The sequence below is a fragment of the Nymphalis io genome, chromosome 23 (genome assembly GCF_905147045.1).
Source record: "Nymphalis io chromosome 23, ilAglIoxx1.1, whole genome shotgun sequence".
Lineage (NCBI taxonomy): Eukaryota > Metazoa > Arthropoda > Insecta > Lepidoptera > Nymphalidae > Nymphalis > Nymphalis io.
Window position 1 is genome coordinate 8,415,397 of NC_065910.1, and position 16,037 is coordinate 8,431,433.

The following is a 16,037-nucleotide window of genomic DNA, read 5'->3' on the forward strand; positions in this document are numbered from 1 at the left end:
CTCCTTTTTTGAGGAGAAGGTTTTGGAGCTTATTCCATCACGCTGCTCCAATGCGGGTTGGTGGAATACACATGTGTGGAAATTAGACACATGCAGGTTTACTCACGATTTCCTTCACCGTCAAGCACGAGATGAATTATAATCACAAATTAAGCACATGAAAATTCAGTGGTGCTTGGCCGGGTTTGAATCCACGATCATCGGTTAAGAATCACGCGCTCTGACCGCTGGGCTATCTCGGCTTTTTTTATTTTTTTAAAGTGTCATAATTAATGTAATCATACAAGATTAAAAAACAGTTTAATAAAAATAAAAAATATAAAAAGTTAGAACTCAGTATGCCAACATCATCGACGCGTAACGTAACCATATAATGTTGTTACATAAACCATTGTACATTGACCTTCATAAGTTCATAACACGCGAAAATTTAAACGATGACGTAACGGTCAATACAATTGGCTACGGTTTTTGCACCTGGACACGATTCGAGTATGCAGTTTTCTTTTTATATAATAGAAAAAAAATTAATTAGGTATCATGTATGCTCATTTTGAGAACCGCGATGGCGCATTGAATATGTCTAATGGAAGATCTTGGGTTGGAATCCGCATATATAATGTGAGGCATAATAAGTGCGCACCACGATATTAAAAAAATATAAAAATTTTGTTCGATGTTTTTTTTTTATAGAACAGAAGGCGGACGAGAACTTGGGCCACCTGATGGTAAGTGGTCGCCAACGCCCATAGACATTGGCATTGTAAGAAATGTTAACCATCGCTTTCATCACCAATGCGCCACCAACCTTGGGAACCAAGACGTTATGTTCCTTGTGCCTGTAATTACACTGGCTTACTCACCCTTCAAACCGGAACACAACAATACCAAGTACTGCTGTTTTGCAATAGAATATCTGATGAGTGGGTGGTACCTACCCAGACGAGCTTGCACAAAGCTTCCTAAATCTAAATACGTACGCAACAGCTTCCTTTACAGATCATGCATAAATCATAATTAAAAATAAATGATCTTAATTTATTTTTAATGCCATTGAAGGAAATAAAATGTAAAATAAATTGTCACTTTGAATAGATGATTTGAATTGTGTATTTATTATTTTTTTACAAAATTATTTATTAATTTGGTAATACTCCGTAAAATTTTAAATAATCTTTAATTTTAGTTTTTATTCTGCTATGTATTTTTGATTTCATTCTTTGTGAAGAAGCTTGGTATATGATTTTTTTAATGTGATAAATATTTTTGTATATGTTTACATAATTGTTTGTCTTCCTAAGATTAAATAAATAAATATACAATAATTAAGTATATGTAAAGTGTTTGCTAGGTTTTGAATGAGTAATCTACGGTTGAAATTCACGTGTTCTAACCACTGAGCTATTTTGATTTATAATAAATAATATACAAATTTAATACTATCTCATATGAAAATATATAATTGTATGTATGTGTGTTGGAGTCAAAGCACAACTGTCTAGTTTCGCATTTGTCGTAATTAACGATGATAATTCATCCAAAGCTCGGATGATATGGTGAAAATTATATATTTATTTATATAGGTACACAAACAAAATACTATTACAACATACTTTAAAATTATGGACTTACAAAATTTTACGCTAAATTAATTCCTAAACACGCGTACACGGTTTGGTCATCATAATAATATTAATAGTCAGTTGCTCTTTATATAATTTTTATAATTATGTAACAATAATGATTAATTATTATATCTGTTAAATATTATATATATAATATATATATATATTATATATATATATATTATATATATATATATATATATATATATATATATTATATATATATATATATATATATATCCATCGAAACGCAGTTAAGCAGCGCGGTGGAATAAAATAAGCGTTTCTCGTTGTCCATTATTAGTAATAGCCTGTTAATATTATGCGCTACTCAAATAAAACAACATTAATAATTAACATCCACTGCTGTGTAAAGTAAATTTAGTAGCTGTATGTAGAAGAAGCTCGATTGAAGTGTGTATAAAAAAGTTCCCAAGAACGACAAAAAATATAAACACTTTGATCAACTTAGTAACAGCCTGTGAATGCCTCCTCTCCCTTTTGAGGAGAAGGTTTTGGAGCTTATTCCACCTCGCTGCTCCAATGCGGGTTGGTAGAATACACATGTAGCAGAATTTCAATGAAATTAGACACGTGCAGATTTCCTCATGATGTTTTCATCCACCGTCAAGCACGAGATGAAATTAAACACAAATTAAGCATGAAAATTCAGTGGTGCTCTCCCGGGCTTGAACCCACGATCATTAGTTAAGATTCACGCGCTCTAAGCACTAGGTGTCTCGGCTCCATTATTGCTTTTAACTTATATAGTAACGCTCTTGTTAACCTAAGCTATAATACTTAATATTGTGTATTTATTTATGTAATTTATCTATCTTCGTATAGATAAATTACATAAATATTACATAAATATTATAAAGAGATAAGATTTTCTGTATGTTTGTTTGGATGAACTCAAAAACTACATAACCGATTTTAAAAATTCTTTTACCTACACAAAGCTACATTATCAGCGACTAACAAAAGCATTATTTTATTTTCAAAAAAATTAGAGGTCCCTACGAAAATTGCAATAATGTAAGCCAGAGTATTAACATTTTTCTTATAAAATAACTAGTGCGGTAGATAAACTGTTCAACCAGGACGCAATCGGAGTAGGTCGCTAGTCGTAAATAATTAGTTTATTAAGCTACCACACTGTATATCCTTTACTATTGAACCTTCACACAAAAATCGAAATATTCTCTATTCAAGTAAGCTCATAGCGCCGGTTTCGAATGTAGATTCTTTCGAGAATGACCGGCATGAAGCTGATTAATTATTCTATTGCTCGTATTTATTATTTATTGTATTAATATACTTTATTGTAAACAACAAACAAATAATACAGATTATATAAATAATTTTGTATTTTATAATTTACATTTTAATTAAATACATTAACATGTGAATGTCCCACTGCTGGGCTAAGGCCTCCTCTCCTTTTTTGAGAAGAAGTTTTGGAACGGGTTGGTGGAATATATATTTGAATTTCAGTGAAATTAGACACATGCAGTTTTTCTCACGATGTTTTCCTTCACCGAAAAGCACGAGATGAATTATAATCACGAAATCGAGTGCACCGGAATCTATGAAATTTCATTTCCACTAAATTACACTGGCTCACTAATCTTTCAAGTTATTACGAATCTATCAAAGTATTGACATTTGCCGATTAAATCGATTCGATTTCAAAATCAAAACAATCGGATAAAGAACTATCACATTTAGCAATTCTATCAAAAACGTCTCAGATTTCAAATCGATACAAAGAAATCACAAAGTCATTGATATTAGATAAAAAATAATATTTATCTAAAATTTCGCGGCCGATTGTACATCACGACTTCATCGCACGATTAAACCTATTGTGCTTTGAGATAATTTTGCGGCTAACTGTACTGGATTGCTTGTAGACAAATAAGGAACGTTTCATGCGGCCATTAAACATTCGATTTATTATTAATACTTGTGGCATTACTTTGATGTTTTATATTATTGTATACAAGGTAATCACTTCGCTGGGAATTAAATGTTGTCCAGGGGATAGTTGTAAAAACTATATCCGTTTATAATTAGCACTTTGAGGGACACAACACACGATAGCTAAGTTATTGTTATGACGTCCGTTAGAGTTTACTATTGGAAACGCTTACGCTTGGTGGTAGGGCTTTGTAGCCCGTTTGGGTAGGTACCACTCACTCATCAGATATTTTACCGCCAAATAGCAATACTTAGTATTATTGTGTTTCGTTTGGAATGGTGAGTAACACAGTTTAATTACAGGCATAAGGAATATATATAGTTCCCAAGATTGGTGTCGCTTTGGCGATGTAAGGGATGATTAGTATTTCTTAATGCAATAGCTATGGGCGGTGGTGACCATATTGACCAAATGGTGGTACAATTGCCCGTCCACCTACCTATGATATATATATATATATATATATATATATATATATATATATATATATATATATATATATATATATATATATTTCTTATGGTTTCTTGTCTGTGTCATTCATAATCACAATTAATAAAAACGTGTTTTTATAGAAACGTTATGTGTCGTCTAGCTTGAATTAAACATCAAATGTTAAGCGAATTTTATAATTTAAATTGTACATCCTTTATACAAATCAATAGGTATATATAGTACACTATTTAATTTCGCTAAAAGTATTTTTATTATTACCTACAATAAGGCGATACATTATTCTATAGCCCATGCCTGTTAAAAATAATAACAATCGACAATATATCGGTTGGCGTGGTTGGCAGAACACTTGCCTTTCACGCCGAAGGTTGTGGGTTCGATTCCCACCCAGGACAGACATTTGTGTGCATGAACATGTCTGTTTGTCCTGAGTCTGGATGTAATTATCTATATAAATATGTATTTACAACAAAAAAAAAAGTAGTATATGTAGTATATCAGTCGTCTGGTTTCCATAGCACAAGCTTTGGACAAGCTTAATTTGGGATCAGATGGCCGTGTGTGAAAAATATCCCAGGATATATATATTATTAATACTTAAATTATAAGTTAGCTTATAATTATTTGGCTAAATTTGGCTAAATGTTGTATTATAACATTTTCAAGAAAAAAAAATGCAACATTCTTTCAGTTATTCAATGTTTGGTGTTAAATTGCGAAGGGTAACTGAGGTACGGGATCTTGGTGTACACCTCGCCAACTCGTGTTCGATAAGCATATTGAAAAAATTACTTTAAAATCTTACCAAATGTTGGGCTTCATCTCAAGGCAAGGTACTGACTTTAGGAACCCTAATACACACATTATACTTTATAATGCTTACGTTCGGTCACACTTGGAATATGCATCGACTGTATGGAATCCATGTTATGCTAAGTATATTCAAGCAATCGAAACAATTCAAAATAAATTTCTTAAAAAATTAAAATATAAATTTGGTCACGATTTGCCTACTCTACTGTCATTGAAAACTAGACGAGAACATAGAGACCAATTGTTTCTATTTAAAATTATTAACAGCCTTATAGATTCGCCTTATCTCCTAAATAAAATATTGTTTAACTGTCCTCGCTTAAGTGCTCGGTACAAAGCCACTTTCGCAACTCCAAATCATAAAACAAATTATTACAAAAATAGTTTTATAGTAAGATCGTGTAGCAACTATAACGATAAATATAACCACATAGACTTGTTCAGCAGCGGTCTCAGTAAGTTTAACTCGATACTTAAAAATAATTAGATTAAGATTTGTTATTAACTTTTTTTTTTCCTTTTTCATATTTCACATTATTTATATTATTGATATAAGTTTGGTTTATATACATTTTTACACTTGTTAGTTTTTTTTTTTTTTAATTACCATACATTAAATTTTACTGTTTTATCTCTTTTATATATATGTTCACTTCCAGATTAATTATTTGTGGAAACTGTATTGGCATGTGTGTTATTTAAGGTTTATAAGTTTTATGTAATATAAAATATGCTGTTTGTTTCACTTACTTACAAATAAATAAATAAATAAATAAATTATCGCTTATTTCCTAGCCACATAAGCTAGTGATGGACCGCTACACGGGTTTCCCATGGATGGCTGATTTATTACAGCCTGACTTGTCTCTAGCCCTGATTTGGACTATATTTATGGGATTCGCGGTAATTATGACAAGAATTCTCTTGCGTTTAAGTTTTTTGTTGTAAGAACGCTAAGTTACTTGTCCTTTGCCTTTAACTTGATTTAAGTAATTTAGAATGGTTCAATACTTATTATGGAACGGCTTAAGAACTTGCAAACGGTTCATTTTAAGTGCAACGATTATATGTGTAACGTTTGAGTGAAATGTTTCTGATGGAGAAAAGTTTGAATGATTCAATGTTTAAGAGGTACAGGTCCTCGTTTAAGGCTATTACGATGCTCATTTCTAGTAAAAAGTTTCCGCTTATTTGGAGAGGAAAATAGGTGTGTTTGAAAATAAACCCTAGTATAGTTACAACCTCACAGTACGTGATCTTATTTTATTTTGTACATGCATTATAAAAAGTTACAGTATGTAAATCCCCATTAAATCGTAATATTTAATCATAGATTGTGATGCTGTCTAGTAATAAAAACATAAAGACATTAAAAAAGCCTTAGTAAATACAAAAGAAAAGAATTGGACAAGAAAACAAGTCTGCAAAATATCTCACAGCTGGTCTAAGGCTACTTTTGAAGAGTAGATTTCAAGTTTACTCCGCGTTGCTACTTCAACACTGAAATATATTTTAACTTATACTTTATATTTAAAAAACAATAGCATATATCTTTTTTTTTACGCTGGAGAAACTCTTTACGCGTTTCCCCCACGGGAACAGTGGGGAGTATGTGGGGCTCGCCGATAACCAAGGCGCCGAGTGCGCCCCGAACATCGGAATACCCACTAAAAAACCAGCGGTACCCTTTCCATCTTAACGAGGAGCGTCACGGGATCGCTTTCGCATGCTACCGTGACGAGTAGCATATATCCTAAATCAATATGTAAATTATGAAACTGTGGTCACAAAAAAAGTTACTAATAAAGGACGCACATGTATTTTATATATATATTGTACGTTGTCAAGATACTTATATTATTAAAAGTAAAAATATTATTATATGGTGATAGTTTATGTTACGTGATAATAGATGGCGTTAGTAGTGAGTTAAATCGCGCTTTAGTTTCAATACGAATTAAGATGAAGAAAGATTATTGTTTAATATTATTTTAGCATTGGTTTTTTTGTGAAATAGTTTTTTTTTTTAATTTCCTTGGAGAAGAGTTAAAGCACGAGTTAAGAATGATCTGCACTAGTCGCCCTACTACCTAGTAGCCTTACTGGCTCGCAAAATGCCTCGTCACGCCTTGTTTTAAGCAACCAAAGTATATAAGAGGAGGGGAACACGTGTGCTGATAAAGAATTCCCTTTTTTCAAGAGGTGTAGCGAAGAAGAGTTGCTAAATTTCACAGTTAGGTCGTGTCAACGAGAGCCAGCACGCGTAAACTTGTGAAGGGGAAGCAGGAACAGGTCGATAGAAAGCGCTAGCTAGTGTTAGAAGTGACGTGCTTGGGCGTGACGTCTGTACATATGTATATATTTTAAACCGGTTAAATGTCAATAGTCAAATAACTAAACAATTGTGTATTAACAATCGTTGGACCTATTTTTCTCAATGAACAATCAGTCGCAAAATGGCGCGCGTCACACACAATGCTGGTCCAAATTTCACGCCCCTAATGAGAGAACTTGAAACGGTCAACTAACTGTTTTATTAACATTAAATATATTTTAAATAGTAAAAGTTATTTTTTTAATATATAATAGGCAGATAGCAAAAAAAAGCCGAGATGGCCCTGTGGTAAGAACGCGTGAATCTTAACCGATGATCGTGGGTTCAAACCCGGGCAAGCACCACTGAATTTTCATGTGCTTAATTTGTGATTATAATTCATCTTGTGCTTTACGGTGAAGGAAAACATCGTGAGGAAACCTGCATGTGTCTAATTTCACTGAAATTCTGGCACATGTGAATTCTACCAACCCGCATTGGAGCAGCGTGGTGGAATAAGCTCCAAACCTTCTCCTCAAAAAGAGGAGAGGAGGCATTTAGCCCAGCAGTGGGACATTCACAGGCTGTTACGGAGGCAGATAGCAAGTTATATGATAGTTAGTGGTATAGCTGATAGAAAGCAATTAATTTAATTTAAACATCATATTAATAGTTTTTGTTCGCGTGAGTAATGTTACATACCCTATTTATCTGTATCATCGGTTAAGTTGTTGAAACGTTAAAGTATAACAAACAAACAAACTTACTTTCGAATTTATAAGATGATGTCGTCTAGACCGATTCCGTCGTAGCGAACATTCTCAAGGGATGGGAAACCAATCATTTACGTTACGCCATTTCACCCAGGACTAAGCCCGTAACCTTCGATTAAGATTCATGTGTTCCATTGCGTCCTATCCGCTCTAAATAAATATTTTTTTAAATCATGATATCGGATAAAGATTATCTTAATAGACTTGCATTAATTTAAATTTATAAAGACTTGTCCAGTAATGGATTCTAATTTACGTAATACCGTTAAGGATCCTTCCTTTTAATTAGCATTGATGCAGTTTTACAGGTTTCCTCTCCGTCAACACGTAACGGTATCATTGACCTTCCTGTTAGAAAAAAAAATAGCTGTTCGTAACGTCTTGGTTGAAGATGAGATGTTACGGTAAGTCAATGTGTCTTGTAACCGTTGACTGTGGTTAACGCGATTGGAACATTTAATGCTATTTGTCTAAACGACGAAAATTTCGAAGTTAGATAATTTTGGTAAGAATTTTAATTGACTTTGTTTTTACCAAAAATTAAAAAAATATATATAAGCAATATTTGTGTTACTGCTGGGCTAAGCCCTCCCTTTGAGAAGAAGGCGCTTATTATAAGTTTTAAATGAGCAATAATGTATTTATTTTTAGTCAGCATCGCAATTGCAATTTATGTATTAAAATATTTGTCGTGACCCTTATGTTGGGTTATATATAATATATTGATATCACTATTAATATAATCAAAATAATAATCATATAAGTTTTTTTATAATTATAATATTATAATTAATATATTGACTATAATATATGCATTAATTTGTGTAAATGAATATAAAATTGTAAGCTTTCTAAAATAACCATATATTATATATTTGTTTTTTATGTTACGTAGGCGGACAGGCAAATAGGCAGCCTGATGTTAAGTGGTCACCAACGCCCATAGACATTGGCGATGGAAGACATATTAACCATTTCTTATTTCGCCAATAGACCACCAACCTTGGGAACAAAGAGGTTATGCCTGTCTATCATATTCTACAGGATATATTTCGGAGTGTGTACTCAGGAACTATGTAATTTGGTTCCCCCGTCACCTTTTTACCACAGAACTGAGAGGCATTGTAAAGATCTGCACGAGTACGTAGTTGACGTATTTAAGACACGTTGTGTTCATCTCGTGAAACAAAACGTTACTGAGTGCAATGATTAACCCAAAACATTACATACTGTTTCGAATTGTATACTGGAATAAAAAGTTCGTTTTATCTTAACTTATATTATTAAATGGGTAATTCTTGTTCATATATTTCTTTAACTTTAACTTTATCAATACAGGCTAATTTACTAAAATAAGACACAACGCAAAAAAAAAAACTGATTATTGTCATCCACACATTAAAGTCGACAGATATATTTATTATTAAAACAAAAACAAACACAATCAAGTGACAAACACAATTCTTGTGTCACGAATTTTATTATTAAATATATTTGTACACTTTAATATATTTCATTTATTCAATCAGAGCATCATTCGTGATAGTAAAAGTTTTGACATCCTTCTCATTCCGTAACTAACTTTCCTTAGAAATCTTGTAATATAAATAACAGTTATTTAACGTGAAAACGTCATATTATGTAATATTTGCACGCGATTTTGCTGATACAACAAAATTGTATATATTTATTATGTAATTACAACTTTTATGTATTTAATTGTTATTGGAAAATTAGTGGAAACGTTACTAATGAGTTTCATGTTTGTTGTTCTCGGAATCTACAATCCGCGTTTAATATAATCTTGTAAAACTTTTAAAAGTAGTTGTAAGGGACTCCTTTTATAAACTTTAACGAGATTTTGTTTTTTAAAAAAACATACATAGTTATGATGTTTTTTTAAGCTGTGTCAATGATATTTCCTAATGGCAACCATCAACACGACCGGAAAGAGTTCAGGCGCAGGATTAATAGCTTTACGTGTTTTCCGAGGCACGGGAGTGTACACACTTTCTGACTTCGGGCTGCTACTGAGCATCTTTGACCGAAACAGTCAATATCTATTGGCCCAACCTGCGATTAAAAGCCAGAGCCTCTGGATCTGCGACCTTATCTAGCCACTAGACGTAAGAAGAAGTGGTGTTTATTACTCGTGTTGTATGTCAGGAGCTGGTTACTGCTATCTGAAGTTATATATGTGAAATGACTTGAAACTTTGCTTTATTGTACGTGGACAGGTTTGACCGTTACTACTTGTACACTTGCGGGCATGTTTAAGTATCTACCGGGCAGGAGTTTAGGCCACCAATAAATATACACCAAGGATATAAATTTTTACCTTTAAAGGACAATTTAAGAGTAGTGTAATTAAATTTTTAATGAAAACATCTTATATCACACAACGTAAAGGTAACAGCCAGTATATTTTCCACTGGGTAACGGTATTCCCTCTTCACCACTTTTCTAAAATAAGTATCAGCGGATTACAGGTGGCAGAAACCGTCGCAGATACGGCCAGACACTTGCAGGTTTTCCCACTACGTTTTCAATTACCGTAGAAAACATAATGAATTATTATAAACCTAAAGTGCAACGGCTTGATGGAATAAACTCTATTTATCCCCAGGAATAGAGGTATTTGTCCAGAGGATATTTACAGGCTTAAAATATTTGCCACAATAATAATAAGCATTTAATTTCTTTTATACAATCCTGGTTAATTCTGTACGTGTTAATAATCGCATGAGTAATTAAAAAAAATTGTTATCACTCGTTAATGTTATATACTTAAGTGTAAAAATTATGCAATAACATATAATATATAAGGTAATCTTGAGAATTTTATTGCGGCTATAATTATGCAATGGCTACTCTGTCGTGGACAGGTTTGACCGTTATGACGTGAACTTGACGGTCTGGGGTACGAGTTTGCACTCGTAGCTCAACTATGGTGTACACCAATGATTACATGAATATTTTATTTTTTCGTAGAATCAGAGGAAAGAAAATAACCTATGTTAAGACTTGGTGGTGAATGTTTGTTTATTTATATTATTTTATTCAATTATATTTGTATGATTTGAATTATATAACCAGCTCCGTCTATCTATATGTACAAATATATATATATATATATTTTTTTTTCTTTTTTTATAAGATATATGATGGTAAGTGGTCACCAAACACCCTTAGATATTGGCATTGTAAGAAATGTCAACCATTGCTTACATAGCCAATGCGCCACCAACCTTGGGAAATAAGATTTTATGTCCCTTGTGCCTGTAATTACACTGGCTCATGCACCCTTCAAACTGGAACACAACAATAACAAGTACTGCTGTTTTGCGGTAGAATATCTGATGAGTGGGTGGTACCTACCCAGACGAGCTTGCACAAAGCCCTACCACCAGTACTGCTTGTTCCTAATGCAAATTGTTTTCGCAAATTAAAAAAAATGTGAACAATGAATAAATTAAAAACGTCATTCAAATAATTATTATAGATGATGAAATAATTCAAATATTATATAATTGTTTAAAAATAATAATCACATAAAATTTCTGCTAACGGTATTTCTCGTGTGACGCTTTATTATTTAAGACGGTTAAAGATTTATTTTATTATTGTGTTTCGATGGAACATTATAATTGGATCCAGTATCGTTCGAATTCATGCGTAATTAATTATGTAAATATATTAAAGTTAGTACGTAAATAGGTTGACTTAATATCTAAATCATTTTTATTTATTTGAATTCATAATAACACTTATTAAGGCAAGAAAAGAGCCGACCTGTCAGTGAATATTAATCGTCTATCTTTACCGAGTAATGTCTTAAATATATTTTTTTTCGAGTTTATATTTTTTTTGTCTAGCTGTGTAAGGCTTTCGCCCGCGGGTGAATGTCCTGCTGAGACCCAATTCATCGGCAATTGATTGAGAACCAAAACTTAATGACACCTTCCGTTAGACTCATAAAATTATCATCACATCGATCATTATCGAATGCTTAACATATAACGAGTCTATTTAGTGTACTATGTTGCGTTGATTAGTGGGCCATCTGATGGGAAGTGGTCACCACCGCCAATAGACATTGGCGCTGTAATAACCATTCTTGATATCGCCAATGCGTCGCAAGCCTTGGGAACTAAGTCCCGTATTCATTAGTTAATATGAAACGTGGTAACCATTAATTATGAGGTTGCCTATTTGCCAATCTGTCTACCAATTTTCAATTATAAAAATAACAATTATTTTATATAAATAAATAATATGTATTAAGAATAATAAAGTTAAATTTAAGAAACAAGTGGAAAAAATCGCCTAAAAATCTTAAGCTATTTTTACTTAAATCTAAATAATAAAAAAAGTGTGTAATTTAAATCAGTCGTTCATAACTTGTACCACAGAATAATAAGTTTAACATTGATTGAAATGAGTAGCTAATCTAATGTTAATTGAGTTTGAGTTTAAGGAATCGAGCCATTAACAAGAAACGGCAGCCGGGAACTAAGTGTAAGAGCAGACGTTAAAGGTGCGGATATGGTACAGGCGATAAGCGGGAGCGTACCGTATGGGTTTTGTTGCTTTGCTTTTCTGCACTGCATTAAAGTCGTTTTATTAAATATGTTTTTAGATTATTTTCTATTGTATTTCATCATATTGTTATTTACATGTTATTAATTGAAATTAAATTAGTTTTTGTAACTAATAAAATTGTAATGCGAACATAAGTATTTAAGACTGAACCTAGATAATATGAGTTAGATGATAAAAAGCAATTTATATTAAAGGGTTTATAGTTTTTGCGTTATTTTAATTGATTTATAGACATAAGATTGATAATAATCTGATGATAAGCTTTGGTGAAGTCTTAGACGAAACGAATTGGAATTCTTACCTTGAATGTAACCAAGTACATAAACACAATACACAAGAGTGAGATAGCAATATTCTTAGTCCTATAAAACTATATAAGTTAAAAAATGAAAGAAAATAAATTAGTATTTACGTGGTCATTTAAATCTATTTAAATTATTTGGATCAACAAGCTTATGAGTATTTTAATGAAATTTCAAATGAATTGCAGATTTTAAATCAAATTATGTAACCGCTCCCGCTCCGCTTATGAACTGCTTCGGGCCTAATTAAATCCCTTTTTCACGCAGTATTTGTAAGCGGAGATGAGAAGTTAATCGTGAAGCAATAATTGAGTTAAACGAAGACTTGTATTGTATCATAAAATATTTATTTATATTTTAACTTAATTGCATTATTACTCATATGATATTATTATGAGTAATAATTTTTGATACAGAGAATAAGTATTTGAGTCTCAATGAGAATTGTGGAAATGCTCTGTGCATTTCCACTATTCTCGACGATTATCAGTTGAACTCGAATTTAATTCTTTTCATTTCTTCAACTTGTGACAAATGTCAAGTTTATTTAAAAAAAGTTTCGTTGTCTGTTTAAAATATTAAAAATTTCATAAATAATATTTGTTTAGCGAACTACAAGAACAATTAAAAAATATATTTAATTAAATAGCCACAGATTGTGGTTTGTTTGTTGCGGCACATACTGGGCACCTTCTTGCTGGTGCGCGTGCGCCCGAGAAAGCGAGCGATTCTACGACGCTGCGCATTAATTCATCTGCGCCACCGCTGCGCGAAAAAAGTGTGCACGCTCGCGTATACGCTACTTTTTGCACCTATATCCGCCTGGTGCTCCCGTAAACCAGTCTTTATTTAAAATTAAATAAAAAATGTTTGTGTTTGATATAGTGATTAACATGGGCCAAATCTGTTATATAATAATAAATGGGATGTACTTTTCAATAAAATAGAGTATATATATATTGTTAAAATATTATGGCTGTAAGCCGAAGCGCACTGAATGCTTTACAGTAAAAAATATCATCTCCAATCATCTCATTTTTCCAAATGTTAATAATACACTACTCCGTACTAGTGTGACGTAGTAAGCTCAAAATCTTCTTTTCAGAAGGATTAGTGGTATTGTAATCGCGATTATTAGAGCAGCTAGTCGCTATGACCAAACGCTAATGATTTTCAAATCGTTAACGTTAAGTATAGCCGTGAAGCTTAAACAAGGTTCTGGCACTTAACCTAGGTTTATCCCTAGTCCTAGGCTAGGTTTAGTAATAAACATGAGTTGTAAGCGATCCGATACTTTTGACCCGTGTTTGTGGTTCTCATAGCTGTTTGACCTTTTGGTAATGTAGTGACGACTAGTTTTCGCGACGTGGATACCAATAGACAGTGAAGACTTTGTTCCTTATTATATTAATAAAAAATAATATGTCGATAAATCTGGTGGTTTTCTGGTGGTAGAACTTTGTGCAAGCTCATCTGGGTAGGTACTGTTGCAGGTATTGTTGTGTTCCGGCTTGAAGGGTGAGTGATCCAGTGTAATTACAGGCCCGGGTTTTAACCCACGATCATCGGTTAAGATTCACGCGTTCTAACCACTGGGACATCTTGGCTCTTATGATAGTATAGATGTATCATTAAAAATAAACTTTAGTCTTTAGTTATAAAGGCTTTCAAAAGAATTTATATTATAAACTTATAGTGAAGCAAGATGTTTAAGCAAATAGTTAAATTAAAGTGTCTATCTGTGATTTCAAAATAACTGCCTCTTTTTAAGTTATTAATATGGCTATTTGGAGTTATCAAAAACAAAAAAAATAAATTTTAAACAGCCATTATGTATGTTAAAAGATTTTCAGATTCAAATTTGAAAGATTTTAATGGGTTTTGTTAGTCTATAACTAGTAATGCATATCTACGAAATAGGTCAGTAGTAATCATCATGATCAAAAATGAGATTATCCGGAAAAGAACCGGAGTCACCGACATAGCTTGCAAAATTAGCAGGCTGAAGTGGCAGTGGGCTGGTCACGTATGTCGTAGGACCGATGGCCGTTGGAGCAGACGAGTCCTAGAGTGGAGACCGCGAATCGGCAAGCGCAGCGTAGGGCGCCCTCCAGCCAGGTGGACCGACGACCTTAAGAAGGTGGCGGGCACCAACTGGATGCGGAAGGCGGAGGACAGGGAGCTTTGGCGCACCTTGGGAGAAGCCTATGTTCAGCAGTGGACAACGATTGGCTGTTGATTGAGGTCAGTAGTAATGTCCTCCAGAACGATTTCGGCCACGGTGGCCTATCCGGGCTGCTACTGAGAATTTTCTGATAGAAAAACCCAATTACTTTGTATTGACCCGACCTGGGAATTGAACCCAGGATCTCCGGGTCTGCGGCCTTACATAAAGCCACTAGATCAAGGAGGTAGCCAAAAGCAAGGTCAGTAGTGTTCACGTATTAAATATCGGTTGATGGATAAATATATTTAAAAATTTACCTTACAAACAGGCCGCCAGGAGAAGTTTTTCATATTAATGAAGATGGAATTGTTGTATTATCTGTAACAAAAATAATTAAGTTTATAATTAAAGTATTAACAATTTCAATTTCCTGAAAATGTGTTATTGATTCAATCCAATATATACACATGGGGCAGATTTTCGACACATGCTAGAATCAATATGATGTTTTCCTTAACTTTCGAACACGAGATGTATTTTAAACACAAAAAAACGTGAAAATTCAGCATTACTTTTCCGAGTGTGAACTTGCAATCTTTGGTTAAAAGTCACGTCATATGCAGTCCTACTGACCGTTTTCGGCCACAGCGACCAATTTCAAGAGAGATTAGCCAACTGAGCAAGACATTATGTTGGTCAAACGTGTGTGCAAACACAGATGATCGAGACTCCGGCAATTCGACACGAATGAAAAGACTTCAGGTGTACGACCATCAGCTTTACATGTTTTCTGAGGTACGTGAGTATACACGCTTCCGACTTCCCGACTCCGAGCAGCTACTGAGAATTTTCGATAGAAAAACCCAATAACTCTCTTACTGGCCCGACATGGGGCTTAAAGTCAGGATATCGAGATTTGATTTTGATTTGTCGACCACCTGTTTAATGATGATAATAAAATAATTATTCTCTGCTGCGTTAAAGTTTGAAGGGTGAGTTAA

At 33.2% G+C, this 16,037-nt stretch overlaps 1 protein-coding gene across 1 annotated transcript in view; it reads right to left on the reverse strand.

The window, feature by feature from the left end:
* LOC126777512 (uncharacterized) overlaps positions 1 to 16,037 on the reverse strand; it is a 123,566-nt gene that overhangs the window by 11,568 nt on the left and 95,961 nt on the right. The window contains exon 4 of the mRNA XM_050500536.1: positions 15,354 to 15,414. The gene's annotated coding sequence lies outside the window, so the exon portion shown is untranslated. The remainder of the gene's footprint in view (positions 1 to 15,353; positions 15,415 to 16,037) is intronic.